We start from the raw sequence: 14548 nt of genomic DNA, 5'->3' as shown, positions 1-14548 counted from the left end.
TGGCATTTTAAAGTGAGCCAACATCTTAATGAACTCACCAAGAGAAATATAAAATAATTTATAACTACAAATATGAGGTTCTCCCTCCTGTTACCATAATTTTACTGAATGATGAAGGATTTTCAGAGGTATTATTTTTATACTCTAACTAGTGATGCTTTTATACTCTAGGTAGTTTAGTGAAACTAAAAAAGTTTAAAAAAAAAGAAAGAAAGAAAAATAGAGAGAGAGAAAGAAAGAAAGAAATGGGAGGGGGAGGGGGGAATAGGAGGAAGGGCATAGTAAGGAAAGGAAGAAGCTAATTAAAAGGTGGATTTTGAAATCATGCTGCCTGCATTCCAGACCTGGCTTGAACACTTAACTAGCTTGTGGCAACTCTGGAAAATAATCTTTCTGAGTACCTTTCTGAGTAAACATAATGACAATAATAGAAACTACGTCTGAAGTTCATTTACTATTAAGTGATTAATCCCTATAAAGCACTCAACATAATGTATGACACATCTAAGCAATAAACATATATGGGTTGTTAATATAATTTTACAAAATAATTTCTATTCTGTCTTTTAGTGTCTATTGGATTCATGTCAATCTATGCCAAAACCAATACAGAATTGTAAAGTAAAAATTAAAAATAAATAAATTAATTAAAAAAAAAAAAGAAAAGAAATAACAAGTGTTGGTGAGGATGTGGAGAAAAGGAAAGTCTTATGCATTGCTGGTGAGAATGCAAATTGGTACAGTCACTATGGAAAAGAGTATAGAGGGTCATCCAAAAATTAAAACAGAACTATCCAATAATCCAACTATTCCACCTTTGTATTTATCCCAAGGAACAAAAAGTAATAACTTGATATATGTACCCCATGTTCATTGCAGCATTATTCACAAGTCAAAACACGAAAATTTTAAATGTCCATTGCTGGGTAAATGGGAAAATTATAGTATATATACAATAGAATATTATTCAACCATTAAAAAAATGAAATTCTGACATTTGTGACAACATGAATGGTCCTCAAGGGCATTATGCTAAATTAAATAAATCAGAGAAAGACAAAAACTGTATAATCACTCTTATATGTGGAATCAAAAAAAAAAAAAAAGTACAAATCCATAGATAGACGAATTGGTGGTTGCCAGGGGTAAGGAATTGGGGAGGGGGTGAAAGAAATGGGAGAACTAGTTCATTATTTTTTCAGTTTAAATACATTGAATGGTAATAATAATGCAACATATATTCCATGGAAATTTTAGAAAAGTAAAAACTGATTTAACAAATAACAGTTGCTCATAGTCCATCCAGCTATCATAATTAAGACTTTCACATGGTTTCTTTTATCAATTTTCTTTGCATTATCATCTTAAGGAACTTATATGATATTCTTGTGTATTAGTCACAATTACTCCTCTCATTTTGCAGAAGAGAGAATAAAACCTTAGAAAGCTTAAGCAATATCCTCAGCACTCTGCACATATGTGTTTGTGTATAATCAATGCATTTGAAATAATGATAGCAAAAAAGTAATTGCTAGTGGGTTAGATTAAAATAACAATACTATTCTAGTTGTGTAGACTTCCACATTTATTAAAATAGCTTCATGTCATAGGAGTCTTCTTAATCACAGGCAGGTCACAAGGGAGTTTTGTGAACAGGTTACTTTTGGGCTCTTTCTCTGCCCCCCATCCCCATTTGCTGTGGTCTTCACCCCCATCACTACTGTTGCTGTCCAACTGGGAAATTACAACTAGGGATTCTATCTGATGCCATCATTCCAAAATGACCCAGAGATTATAGCCTCTCATTATTTACTCATTTCATTTATTGTATCTTCTTATTCACAGATTCAAACAAAGGACTTATTTAGGGTTGGGATTCTTAGACCTGTGAGTTTTCTACTCCTCTACTTCCTCAAAAATTACTGAGCATCTCAAAGAACTTGTGTTATTTTTTTTCCTATTGTTATTTATCATACAGAAAGTAAAACCAAAAAAAAAAGCTTTAAATTACTTAAAAACAACAATAATTACATGTTAACCTATTTTAGAAAAAAAAAAGATAATTATTCTTTTACAGAATAGAACCATTACTCCATGCTATCCTATGTTCTGGTGCTTTATACACACACTCTCACAGATATTCCCACACAAACATACGCATCTTCATTCTATCAGAAAACTCAGTCCTTTTCTAATAAATTAGAATGCACTGAGAAAGTCTTCCAATTCTTTCTACCCTTAGGCAAAGTACCCACATTGCTTTTAACACTAGCGAAAGATGCTTGAATCTGAATAGAATAGAAACCAAGTGCACTGCCTCTACATCTCAAGCCTCTCAAGGCTCTCATGTAGGTTTGAGTTCTCAAGTGAACCTAAAGTTTTTGCCACTCCCCCGGTAGCTCTCTTACTTAACTCTTTTTTCAGTTGTTCATCTATCAGAACTATTTGCTACCGAGCTTCTCTATGCAATAGTAATAATTTTCTATAGTCTGATTTTTCTCTCATTAGATTTTGTCTGTTTTATTTTATGCTATTTCCTCAGTGTCTAAGAGCATACCTGATATATAATGAGTACTCACTGAACTAATAGTATTAGATCAGGTATAATAATTCATTGTGAAGCAAAACTTTCCTTTGAATGAATTCAAGAACATCCTTGAGGAAGAACACTTCCTTAATTCAGAAAGGTAAGAAATATATAACCAATAAAATGATTTTACTAGAAATGCTAATTGTATCGGCTAAACGAATCAGGAAAGAATTTTATATTAAAATATTCATAATTAATTTAGACCAAACTCAGTCTACACAGCAATAATGATAGTAGAACACAATGGTCACATAACTCATTTGTAAAATACATGCATTACTAAAAACTAGTTTGCTAAGTAATAAAATTTGAATACTGAATTTTATTTTTTTTATTTCATTAAACCATTTGATGAAATAACTTTTAAAGCTTATGCCCTTATTATCAATCTATGAACAAAATTAATCTCAACAAATTTATAGAAAATGTTAATACTGAACACTTATATGTGAGTCATAAATTGTAAAGAAACGCTTAATGCTTGTATCAGTTCAGTTGCTCAGTCGTTTCCAACTCCTTGCAACCACATGGACTGCAGCACTCCAGGCTTCCCTGTCCATCAGCAACACCCAAAGCCTGCCAAACTTATGTCTTTCAAGTTGGTGATGCCATCCAAGCATCTCATCCTCCGTCATCCCCTTCTCCTCCCTACAATCTTTCCCAGCATCAGGGACTTTTCCAATAAGTTAGCTCTTCTCATCAGGTGACCAAAGTATTGGAATTTCAGCTTCAGCATCAATCCTTCCAATGAATATTCAGGACTGACTTCCTTTAGGAGGGACTGGTTGGATCTCCTTGCAGTCCAAGGGACTCTCAAGAGTTTTCTCCAACACCACAGTTCAAAAGAATCAAATATATGGCACTGAGCTTTCTTTATAGTCCAACTCCCACATCCATACGTGACCTCTGGAAAAACCATAGCTTTGACTATAGACAGGCCTTTGTTGGCAAAGTAATGTCTCTGTTTTTATCATGCTGTCTAGGTTTGTCATAGCTTTTGTTCAAACAGCAAACGTGTTTTAATTTCATGGCTGCAGTCGCCATCTGCAGTGATTTTGGAGCCCCCCAAAATAAAGGCTGTTACTATTTTCATTGTTTCCCCAACTATTTGCCATGAAGTGATGGAACCGGATGCCATGATCTTAGCTTTCTGAATGTTGAACCTTAAGCCGACTTTTCCACTCTCTGCTTTCACATTCATCAAGATGTTCTTTAGTTCTTGGATATCTGCCATAAGGGTGATGTCATCTGCATATATGGGGTTACTGACATTTCTCTAGCCAATCTTGATTCCTGCTTGTGCTTCATCCACCCTGGCATTTGGCATGATATACTCTGCATGTAAGTTAAATAAGTGAAAGTGAAGTCGCTCAAATGTGTCTGACTATTTTCGACCCCATGGACTGTAGCCTACCACGCTCCTCTGTCCATGGGATTTTCCAGGCAATAGTACTGAAGTGGATTGCCATTTCCTTCTCCAGAGGATCTTCCCAACACAGTTGAATAAGTAGTGTGATAACATACAACCTTGAAGTACTCCTTTCCCTATTTGGAATCAGTCCATTGTTCCATGTCCAGTTCTAATGGTTGCTTCTTGATCTGCATACAGATTTCTCAGGGAGTAAGTAAGGTGGTCTGGTAGTCCAGCTCCTTTAGAATTTTCCAAAGTTTGTTGTGATCCACACAGTTAAAGGCTTTGGCATAATCAACAAAGAAGAAGTAGATGCTTTCCTGGAACTCTGTTGCTTTTTCGATGATTCAAGGAATGATGGCAATTTGATTTCTAGTGCCTCTGACTTTTCTAAATCCAGCTTGAACATCTAAAAGTTCACAGCTCACATACTCTTGAAGCCTGACTAGGAGAATTTTGACCATTACTTTGCTAGTGTGTGAGATGAGTGCAATTGTGTCGTAGTTTAAACATTCTCTTGCATTGCTTTTCCTTGGAATTGGAATGAAACTGAAAATTTCTAGTTCTTTGGCCACTGCTGAATTTTCCAAATTTGCTGGCATTTTGAATGCAGCACTTTCACAGCATCATCTTTTAGGATTTGAAATAGCTCATCTGGAATTCCATCACCTGCACTAGCTTTGTTCATAATGACACTTCCTAAGGCACAATGGACATCACAATTCTGGATGTCTAGCTCTAGATGAATGATCATACTATCATGGTTATCTGGGTCATGAAGATTTTTTTGTATAGTTCTTCTGTGTATTCTTGCCACTTCTTAATATCTTCTGCTTCTTTTAGGTTGATAGAATTTCTGTCTTTTATTGTACCCATCTTTGCAGGAAATATGCCCTTGGTATCTCTAAGTTTCTTGAAGAGATCGCTAGTCTTTCCCATTCTATTGTTTTCCTCTATTTCTTTCCAATGATCTCTGAGGAAGGCTTTCTTATCTCTCCTTTCTATACTTTGGAGCTCTGCATCCGAATGGGTTTATCTTTCCTTTTCTACTTTCCCTTTAGCTTCTCTTCTTTTCTCAGCTATTTGTAAGGCCTCTTTCAGACAAGCATTTTGCCTTTTCACATTTCCTTATCTTGGGAATGGTCTTAATCACTGCCTCTTGTATAATATTATGAGCCTCTGACCATAGTTCTGCAGGAGCTCTGTCTATCAGATCTAATCTCTTGAATCTATTCATCACTTCCATTGTATAATTGTGAGGTATTTGATTTAGGTCTTACCTAAATGATGTAGTGGTTTTCCCTACTTTCTTCAAGTTAAGTCTGAATTTGGCAATAAGGAGTTCATGATCTGAGCTATAGTCAACTCATGGTCTTGTTTTTGCTGACTTAGAGAGCTTCTCCATCTTTGTCTGCAAAGAATATAATCAGTCTGATTTCAGTACTGACAATCTAGTAATATCCACATGTAGAGTCTTCTCTTGTATTGTTGGAAGAGGGTATTTACTATGACCAGCAAAACTCTTGGAAAAACTCTGTTAGCCTTTGCCTTGCTTTATTTTGTACATGAAAGCCAAATTTGCCTGTTATTCCAAGTATCTCTTGATGTCCTACTTTTGCATTCCAGTGCCCTATAATGAGAAGGACATCATTTTGGGGTGTTAGTTCTGGAAGGTCTTGTAGGTCTTTATAGAACCATTCAACTTCAGCTTCTTCAGCATTACTGTCAGGGGCACAGACTTGGATTACTGTGATATATATCGGGTTGCCTTAGAAATGAACAGAGATCTTTCTGTCATTTTTGATACTGCACCCCAGTACTGCATTTTGGACTCTTTTCTTGACTATGATGGCTACTCCGTTTCTTCTAAGACAGTCTTGCCCATAGTAGTAGATATAATAGCTATCTGAGTTAAATTTGCCAATTCCAGTACATTTTAGTTCACTGACTCCTAAAATGTCGATGTTCATTCTTGCCATCTCTTGTTTGACCACTTCCAATTTACCTTGATTCATGGACCTAACATTCCAGGTTACTTTGCAATAATGTTCTTTACAGCATTGCACTTTACTCCCATCACCAGTCACATCCACAACTGGGTGCTGTTTTCTCTTTGGCTCCATCTGTTCATTTTTTCTCTTATTATTTCTCCACTCTTCTCCAATAGCATATTAGGCATCTATCTACCCGAGGAATTCATCTTTCAGTGTCATATCTTTTTGCCTTTTCATACTGTTCATGGGGTTCTCAAGGCAACTATACTGAAGTGGCTTGTCATTCCCTTCTCTAATGGACCACGTTTTGTCAGAATTCTCCACCATGACCTGGCTGTCTTTGGTAGCCCTACACAGCATGGCTCATAGTTTCATTGACTTAGATAAGGCTGTGGTCCATATGGTCAGTTTGATTAGTTTTCTGTAATTCTGGTTTTAATTCTGGCAGCCCTCTGAGGGATAATGCTGTCAGGTTTATGGAAGCTTCCTGATGAGAGAGACTGACTGTGGAGAAAACTGGTTCTTGTTCTAATGGGTGGGGCTAGTAAATGCTCAGTAAATCTTTAATCTAATTTTCTGTTGATGGACAGGGCTGTGTTCCCTCCCTGTTGTTTGATCTGAGACCACTATTGTGGAGGTAATGAAGACAATGGTGACATCTTTCAAAAGTTCCCATGCATGCACTTTATCACTCAGTGCACCCTATCCTGTAGCGGGCCACTGCCAACCTGTGTTTCCACTGGAGACTCCTGGACACTGACAGGCAAGTCTGGGTCAGTCCCTTATGGAGTCACTGCTCCTTCTGGGTCCAGTGCAGATAAGGTTTTGTTTGTGCCCTCCAAGAGTCTGTTTCCCCAGTCCTGTGTAAGTTCTGAAATCAAATGCCACTGGCTTCCAAAGTCAAATTCCCTGCAGCTTCTCAGTCCCCTTGCCAGATCCCCAGATTGGGAAATCTGCTGTGGGCCTTAGAACTTTATCAACAGTGCAAGAATTTATTTGGTATAATTGTTCTGCAGTTTGTGGGTCGTCTGTTCAGTGTCTCTATGGTGGGATTAATGGAGACCTCCTCCAAGAGGGCTTATGCCACACTCAGGTCTGCTGCACCCAGAGCCCCTGCCCCCGTGGCAGGCCACTGCTGACCATACCTCCGCAGGAGACACTGGAAAACTCAAAGGCAAGTCTGGCTCAGGCTCTGTTCGGTCTGATGTGCCAAAGGTTTTGTTTGAGCCCTCTGGGTGTCACTGGCAGATATGGGGTTTGATTCTAAATGCAATTTCACCCCTCCTACCATCTTGCTGTGACTTCTCCTTTTCCCTTGGACGTGGGGTATGATTTTGGTGGGATCCAACATTCTCCTGTTGATGGTTGTTCAGCTATGAGCATAATTTTGGAATTCTTGAAAGAGAAGATGAACACATGTCCTTCTACTCTGCCATTTTGATCCTCATGAAAAAATGTTTGTATGCTTTTGTATACATACAAAAATTGTTGTATACTGTTTGTTAAAATCAATGGTCCGATAATTACAAGTCCAAAGAGAAACATTTAACTAAATAGAAGCATAACTAAATAGAACACAGTAGTTTGAAAGTCTCTGTTTTTATTAAACTCTTTGTACAGTATTTTCAGTAGAACTTTTGGTCACTGCAAATATTCTGCAAATGATTTAATTTAACCTGCAATTATTTTTATATTCACTATCATCACTTTGATTGCAATAGATCAGATAAAATAAATCTACTGGCAGCTCCTCAGCAAGGACAAGTCTCTATAAGTCTTCCAGTGACTGTGTATTATTTCTTTTAACAGCAGATTTCTGGGTAATTCACAATCTAGCTACAAAACATGTGTGTATTATTGTCATAAATATGGAACATGGTAAGGATTAACCAAGATAGAAACAACAGGTTCAGTTCACTTCAGTCTCACTGGTGTCCGACTCTTTGCAGCCCCATGGACTGCAGCACGCCAGGCCTCCCTTCCATCACCAGTTCCTGGAGTCCACCCAAACTCATGTCCGTTGAGTCAGTGATGCCATCCAACCATTTCATCTTCTATCAACCCCTGTCCTCCCACCTTCATTTCCCAGCATCAAAGTCTTTTCCAGTGAGTCAGTTCTTCCCATCAGGTGGCCAAAGTATTGGCACTTCAGCTTCAACATCAGACCCTCCAATGAATATTCAGGACTGATTTTCCTTAGAATGGACTGGTTGGGTCTCCTTGCAATCCAAGGGACTCTCAGGAGTCTTCTCCAGCACCACAGTTCAAAAGCAGCAATTCTTTGGCACTCAGCTTTCTTTACAGTCCAACTCTCATATCCACACATGACTACTGGAAAAACCATAGCCTTGACTGAAAGGACCATTGTTGGCAAAGTAATGTCTCTGCTTTTTAATATGCTGTCTAGTTTCATCATAACTTTTCTTCCAAGGAGTAAGTGCTTTTAATTGCATGGTTGAAGTCACCATCTGCAGTGATTTAGGAGCCCCCCAAAATAAAGTCTGCCATTGTTTCTCTGTCTATTTGCCATGAAGTGATGGGACTAGATGCCATGATCTTAGTTTTCTGAATGTTGAGCTTTAAGCCAAATTTTTCACTCTCCTCTTTCACTTTCATCAAGATTTTTTTTAGTTCTTTTTCACTTTTTGCCATAAGGTTGGTGTCATCTGCATATCTGAGGTTATTGACATTTCTCTCAGCAATCTTAAATCTACCTTGTGCTTCATCCAGCCCAACGTTTCTCATGATGTACTCTGCATATAAGTTGAATAATCAGGGTGACACTATACAGCCTTGACATACTCCTTTTCCTATTTGGAACCAGTCTGTATTTCCATGTCTAGTTCTAACTGTTGCTTCCTGGGTTGCTTCCAGGTTAGGTTAAAGAAGAAACAATGATATATAATTAATATCAAGAATAGCACAAAATCAAAACAACTCTGATTGTGAACAGATAATAAAAATTACTGCAGAAAAATGTGGATTTCCCATCTATCTATAGGAGACAATTACATATGTGGAATTTGTAAAAGCCTGATTTCTTAGTAGAATGCCAAATTCAAATTTTCATGAATGTTTGCTAACATTCCACATTTAATATGAGTTACAAGTTGAATTATGTATTAATACCTCCGTAGCTTATTTATAAATAATTTTTGATTGTAATAAAACAAGATTGTAAAATTGAGTAACTTTAATCTATGAAGAAGCTAGCATTTATATATATATATATCTGTAAACATACATATATTTACATATAAATTTGAGACCCAAACCAAGCCAAGGTTCAGACTTCAGTGGCAAGACATAGCATACATTCATATAGGATCAGGCTACCATTTGATAGTTGAGTGGAATTCCCAACTATCTGGAAGTAACAATCAAAAGATACTGAATGAATTTCTTGATAGAATCTTTCACCCCATGGGCTTAAGTCAGTTTCTATTGTCATTTATTTCTTCAGTCTCTTGCCAAAATTTCTGTTTCAAATGGAAACTTTAATTTCAGTACCTATCTAGATAGATACTGTTTATTTTTATTTAAACAATTTAAACTTTTTCGATCATTAATTCAGGAGCTCAATTACTTTATTATATTCTCAAAAAAAGGTAAAGTGGAAAGAATGTAAAGCAAAGTAAACTTTGTTAGGAAGTAGATTTGAGGTTTGAATACTGTTTTGCAAATTTATTATTCTAAAATGAACAATTTGGGTCTTCTGAAACTGTTTTCTCACATAAAAAATTAATATATTCTTACCTCAAATGTTGTTTTTAAAATTTTATTTTGTCATTAGACAAAATACGTGACTATTCAGAAAATACTGGCTCTCTTTGTTGCCTCTATGTGTCACTTAAGTGTGAGGAAGTAGAACATAAAAAGGACATTTTGATGAGAAGTTAGTATAATGACTAATAGAAGTCTACCATCTTTAAACTGAAGAATCTTTATAAATTAGGAGCAGTTATGTGGGCATTAAATGCATTTGGAGAGTTAAATAACAGAACTATTAGTACCAAACATGCTCAAAGAGATTTTGATCTTCTGGAGAATATTTTAGAAATATTTTTAAATGATCACATATGAATGGAAGTTCCTGTGAATTAACTCCTCCTAAATTGAAATATATTTACAGAAAGTTCCGAGTATCTGTGTAACTAGCCTTCAGATTAGAAAATATATTACTTATAAAAGATCCTACTCAAGCCTCTCCCCTCTTTTTACATTATGTGTGTGTTTTAAGACTTCAGGGCCACCCTGAATACAGCTTAGGTCAAGTGTATTAATTGTGTTGTTCAGATAGTTTATATCTTCACTGGTATTTTATCTGCTTATTCTATCAGTTACAGAGAAAAGCATATTTTAAAAATCTCCTTTATTGCAGTAGATTGCTACATTTTCCATTTTGTTATACCAATAGTTGATTTATATTTTCTGAACAGATATTTTGGAAGTTTGCAAATTTAGATTTATTATATATTTATTTAGATTGATGATTTTACATTAGAATAGTCTTCTTTATCTCTAGTAGTACTTTTCTTTTAAAGTCTTCTTGGTCTAATATTAGTTTGGTTATACCACCTTTCATAAAGGTAGCATTTTCTTAGTCTGTTTTCATTATTTAAATTTTATTTTTTAAGTTTTAACTGTCTGTCTGTCTAGGTAGATGGATAGATAGCTACCTAACTATATATTTAAGAATACCCTTGGTAATATAGCTTTGCTTTACATTATAACAAACTTAGTATTTCATTTAAAGTATTTATCTTGTTTCTATACTATAATCACCATAGAATTGAACTTGATAATTTCTCTTGACCCATCAGAATTTTGTTTTGTTTTGTTTTAATTTCCTGAAAGTCAAAGAGAGAGACTTCAGAGAAAGCAAACTTACTAATAATTTGATCTTGGACTTCTAGACTAAGACATTTTGAGAAAATAAATTTTTTTATATTTAAGCCACCATGTCTGTAGTATTTTATGGCAGCCCTAAAAAGCTAATACAGATGACATTCCTTTGTCTTTGATAGATTTCCTTTTTTTTTCTTTTGTTCTTCTTTTGAGACGTTAATCATCACTATCATTGTTGTTCCATTCAAGGTAGATATCTCATTTCTCTGCCTGTTTTCTAAGATTTTAAGAAATCTGTCTCTACTTCTTACTGTTTTAGCAGCAGATCATGGAATACAGTCCCATCACTTCATGGCAAATTGATGGGAAAAAAAAAAAAAAAAACAGAAATAGTGACAGACTTTATTTTCTTGGGCTCCAAAATCACTGCAGATGGAGACCGCAGCCACAAAATTGAAAAACGCTTGCTCCATGGAAGGAAAGCTATGACAAACCTACACAGCTTTAAAAAGCAGAGACATTACTTAGCTGACAAAGGTCCATAAAATCAAAGCTATGGTTTTTCAAATAGTCATATATGGTTGGCAGAGTTGAACCATATAGAAGGCTGAGCACTGAAGAATTAATGCTTTTGAGCTATGGTGTTGGCGAAGACTCTTGAGAGTCCCTTGGACTGCAAGGAGATCAAATCAGTCAGCTCTAAAGGAAATCAACCCTGAATATTCATTGGAAGTGCTGATGCTGAAGCTAAAGCTCCAATTATTTGGCCACCTGATGTTAAGAGCTGACTCATTAGAAAATACCCTGTTGATGGGAAAGATTTAAGGCAGGAGGAAAAGGGGACGACAGAGGATGAGATGATTGGATGGCATCACCAACTCATTGGACATGACTGAGAAAGTTCCAGGAGATGATGATGGACAGGGAAGCCTGGTGATCTGTAGTCCATGGTGTTGCAAAACAGATGGACATGACTGAGCAATTGAACAACAACAAAATACCTATTTTAGTTTTATATATACCTATGTATAGCTTTCTTTGAGTTTCCTAAACTTCCTAAGTTATTTGGCTAACCTCTTTTAAGAGTTATGGAAAATTTTCAATTATTATTTCTTCAAATATTGTTGTTGTCTATTCACTGTCTTTACTCTCCTTCTGGAATCTCACTTGAGTGACTATTAGCTCATCTGAGAGTATTCCACATGGCTTTAATTCTTTGTTACTCTTTTTATTTTATTTTTCTCCTTTGCTTTAATGTGGATTTTTTTTCAATGATATGTCTTTGAGTTCAATATTTTTCCTTTGTTCCTTTGTATTTTTCCTTTGCTCAACCTACTGTTTAACACATGTGTTTCCTTTAGTATCAGATATCATGGAGATGTTTGCTTTTACATTTGATTTAATATCTTGTTTTACATTTTTTCAGTTCTTTGATGAAATTCTCCATATGCTCATTTTTGTTCAACTTTTCTTCTAATACTTTAACATAACAATTACAGTTACTTTAAATTTCTTGATGTATATCAGCCACTAAATCTGGTCGAACTCTTTGCAACACCATGGACTATAGCACGCCAAGCATCCATACCCTTCACTATCTCCCAGAGTTTGCTGAAACTCATGTTCACGATGATGCCACCAAAACATCATTCTCTGTCACCATCTCTCCTCCTGCCCTCAATCTTTCACAGAATTAGGGTCTTTTCCAATGAGTCAACTCTTCCCATCGGGTGGCCAAACTATTGGAGCTTCAGCATCAGTCTTTCCCATGAATATTCAGGTTGACTTTCTATAGGATTGACTGGTTTCACCTCCTTGCTGTCCAAGGGACTCTCACGAGTCTTCTCTAGCATCATAGTTTGAAAGCATCAATTCTTTAGCACCTAATCTTCTTTATAGTCCAACTCTCCCATCCATACATAAGTACTGGAAATGCCATAGCTTTGACTATATGGAACTTTGTCAGCAAAGTGATATCTCTGCTATCTAATATACTGTCTAGATTTATCATAGCTTTTCATTCAAGGAGGAAGCATCTTTTAATCTCATAACAGCCGTCACTGTCCACAGTGATTTTGGAGCCTAAGGAGAGGGAGAGGGTGGGATGATTTGGGAGAATGGCTTTGAAACATGTATACTATCAGTAAGAAAAGAAGTGCCAGTCTATGTTCGATACAGGATACAGGATACAGGTTGCTTGGGGCTGGTGCATGGGGATGATCCAGAGAGATGATATGGGGTGGGAGGTGGGAGGGGGATTCAGGATTGGGAGCTTGTATACACCCGTGATGGATTCATGTCAATGTATGGCAAAACCAAGACAGTATTGTAAAGTAAAATAAAGTAAAAATAAAATTAAAAAAAAAAAAAGAAAAGAAAAGAAAGTGTGTCATTGCTTCACTTTTCCCCCTTTCCCCTTTTATTTGCATGAAATGATGGGACTGGATTCTATGATTTCAGTTTATTGAATGTTGGGTTTAAGTTAGCTTTTTCAGGCTCCCCTTTCACCCTCATCAAGAGGCTCTTTAGTTTCTCTTCAATTCCTTCCATTAAAGCATATCTGCATATCTGAGGTTGTTAAGAGTTCTCCTAGCAATCTGTTTCCATTCTGTGATTCATCCATCTATCTTGGCATATCTCATGATGTACTCTGTATATATGTTAAAAAATCAGGATGACAATATACCATATACAATATACTCCTTTCAAGTATGATTTTGAACCAGTCCATTGCTCCAGTCCTGTTCTGTTTCTTGACGTGCACAGTGTTTCTCAGGAGGCGGGTAATATGGTCTGGTATTCCATTCTGTTTAAGAATTTTCAAAAGTTTGTTGTGATTCACATAGACAAAGGCTTTAGCATAGTCAATAAAGCAGAAGCAGACATTTTTCTGGAGCTCTCTTGCTTTTTCAATGATCCAGTGGATATTGGCAATTTGATCTCTGGTTCCTATGCCTTTTCTAAATTCATCTTATAAATCAGGAAGTTCTCAGTTTATTTACTACTGAAGTCTAGCTTGCAGGATTTTTGAGCATTTCCTTGCAGGCATGTGAGATGAGAAAAATTTTATGGTAGTTATAACATTCTTTGGCACTGCCTCTCTTTGAGAATGGAAGGGAAACTGGCATTTTCCAGTCCTGTGGCCATTGTTTAATTTTCCAAATTTGCTGGCATATGGAGTGTAGCACTTTCACAGCAACATCCTTTAGGATATTAAATAGCTCAACTGGAATTCCATCACCTCCACTAGCTTTGTTTATAGTAGTGCTTCCTAAGGCCCATTTGACTGCATACTCCAGGATGTCTGACCCTAGGTAACTGACTATACCACTGTGGCTATCTGGATCAAGATCAAGTTCAGTAGCTCAGTCATAACTGACTCTTTGTAACACCATGGACTGCAGCATGCCAGACTTCCCTGTCCATTACCAACTTCTGGAGCTTCTTGAAACTCAGTTCCATCAAGTCAGTGATACCATCCAACCATCTCATCCTCTGTCATCACCTTCTCCTCCTACTTTCAGTCTTTTCCAGCATCAGAGTCTTTTCCAAAGAAGAAGTTCTTCACATCAGGTGGCCAAATTACTGGAGCTTCAGCTTAGCATCAGTCCTTCCAATGAATATTCAGGACTGATTTCATTAAGGATTGACTGGTTTGATCTCCTTGCAGTCCAAGGGACTCTCAAGAGTCTTCTCCAACACCAC

Source organism: Oryx dammah, unplaced genomic scaffold (genome assembly GCF_014754425.2).
Source record: "Oryx dammah isolate SB20612 unplaced genomic scaffold, SCBI_Odam_1.1 HiC_scaffold_8, whole genome shotgun sequence".
Lineage (NCBI taxonomy): Eukaryota > Metazoa > Chordata > Mammalia > Artiodactyla > Bovidae > Oryx > Oryx dammah.
This window is presented reverse-complemented; position numbering follows the sequence as displayed.